General features: G+C 41.7%; 1 pseudogene; it reads left to right on the top strand.

The window, feature by feature from the left end:
* Positions 1-1,617: 1,617 nt before the first annotated feature.
* LOC119993952 lies at positions 1,618-1,717 on the top strand (annotated as a pseudogene).
* The last annotated feature ends 591 nt before the right edge of the window (positions 1,718-2,308 follow it).

Here is a 2,308-nt window from a genome sequence, read left to right as displayed (position 1 = left end):
AAATCCACGGGATAGTAAAAATTGTCCACTTGTACTAACACATCTTCAACAATACCCCGAGGAACCCTAATAGATCGATCGGCTAATTGTAGGGTAATCCTAGTGGGTTTCAATTCACCTAACCCCAATTTTTGATAGATTGTGTACGGAAGGAGATTCACACTTGCTCCCAAGTCTAACAATGCTTGCTCTACCCTATGGTTCCCTATGACACATGAAATAGTAGGGCAACCGGGGTCTTTGTACTTAGGGAGGGTGTTGGTTTGAATAATGGAGCTTGCTTGCTCCGCTAGAAAAGCTTTCTCCTTAACATTTAATTTCCTCTTCACCGTACACAAATCCTTAAGAAACTTGGCATAAGAGGGTATTTGCTTAATAGCATCTAGAAGAGGTATGTTGATCTTAACTTGTCTAAATAGCTCAAACATCTCCTTATGCAATGCCTCATTGGTGCTCTTTCTTAGCCTTTGGGGAAAGGGTGGTTTGGGGATGTACTCACTCTCCTTGTTAGGCTTTACCTTATCCTCTCTTGATTGTCTCTCACTTTCTTCTACTTGGTCTCTTTGTTTCTTGACTCTCTTTTCACCAAGCAAAATTTTCTCATTTTCACTCTTCTCTTCCTCTCTCTCTTTCACACCATCACCAAAGTCTTGCACCACATCATTTTCATCACAATTCTCAAAAGGTATAGGTCTATCCACAACTCTTCCATTCCTTAAAGTAAGGATGGATTGTACTTGCTCATGTCCACTAACCTCCCCACTCCCACTACATGAATTTATCAAATTGGTTTGCTTGGAAGGATTAGGGTAAGGTTGAGCCGGAAATATTCCTTTTTCATAGGTGGTGAGAGCTTGTGTGACCTTTGTCATTTGACTCCTAATATCCTCAATGGCCCTATTGGTTTGTTCTTGAAATTTGTTGGCCTTTTGATTCTCCCCAATTTGAGCTTGCATGAAAATGTTGAGAGTGTCTTCAAGAGACCTCTTAGGAGGTGGAATGTAAGGTTGTGGAGTTGATTGGGCAACACTTGGAGGAGGCAATTGTTGTTGGGGTGGATTGGGGAGTGATTGGGATTGAGCATTCCCATCATTCCTCCACCCAAAATTTGGATGATTCCTCCAAGGGTAATTCTCATTGTACGAATTGTTGTCTTGGTGATTGGTAGGGTAGGGCTTCCTAAAGTTCTGAGAATTGTTCCCATTGTAACCTTGCCCAAATAGGACTTCCTTACAAGCCGGTAAGGCATTACACTCATCCGTCCTATGATCCCTACTTTCACACAAAGTACAAGCAATTTGGTCGTCAACACCAACCACATTTATAGGGGCCTTTTGTGACTCTAAGGACTCCAATTTCTTAGACAACAAAGCAAGTTTAGCATGCACATCATCATTTTCATTCAACACAAACTTGCCACTAGAGCTTGGCACAACATCATGTCGGGTTAGGGGAGGAGCTTCCCAAGATCGGGATTCCTCCGCCAACCCATCAAAGAAAGTAAATGCTTCATTGGCATCCCTATTCAAAAAGTCACCTTGAGTCATAGTGGAAACCAATTTCTTCAAAGATGGAGTCAAAGATTTGTGGAAGAAATTCACAATTTGAAATTTTTGAAATCCATGGTGAGGACACATAAACAACAAATCCTTAAACCTCTCCCAAGCTTGGAAGAAAGTTTCATGTTCTTTGCAATGAAAATTCATGATTTGTGTTTGATAAGAAATGGTACGGTGGGAAGGAAAATATTTGTTGAGAAATTCTTCTTGCATTGCCGCCCAAGTCGCAATGGATTGGGGGCGCAAGTTCTCAAACCATTGTTTTGCATGATCCTTCAAAGAGAATGGAAAAAGTTTGAGTCTCAAAATTTCTTGTGTGCATGTAACATCACCAAAAGTAGTACACACCGATTCAAAATCACGCACATGTGAATATGGTCGTTCCGATTCCATTCCATGGAATTTGGGAATCATTTGGAACATTGATGGTTTAAGGCTCACATTTTGTTGGTTCGGTGGCATGATGATGCAAGAAGGTTGAGTTTGCCTTGCGGGATGCGTAAGCTCCCTCAAAGTGCGATGCTCTTGGGCATGAATGTACTCCAAAGGAGGAGGTGCATGTAAATTTTGTCCGAAGGGAGCATATTGTGGCACTTGTGGTATTTGATAATACATAGGATGCACAAAATTATATGGGGGAGGCATATGGTATGCGGGAGGCATATTGGGTGGTTGGTAGACATTTTGTGGGGCAATTTGTGCCGCATTGTCTTGTTGAAGTGGTTGAGGTGCATTTTGCAAAGCATGCT

This window comes from Tripterygium wilfordii, unplaced genomic scaffold, assembly GCF_013401445.1.
Source record: "Tripterygium wilfordii isolate XIE 37 unplaced genomic scaffold, ASM1340144v1 ctg124, whole genome shotgun sequence".
Classification (NCBI taxonomy): Eukaryota; Viridiplantae; Streptophyta; class Magnoliopsida; order Celastrales; family Celastraceae; genus Tripterygium; species Tripterygium wilfordii.
This window is presented reverse-complemented; position numbering and strand designations above follow the sequence as displayed.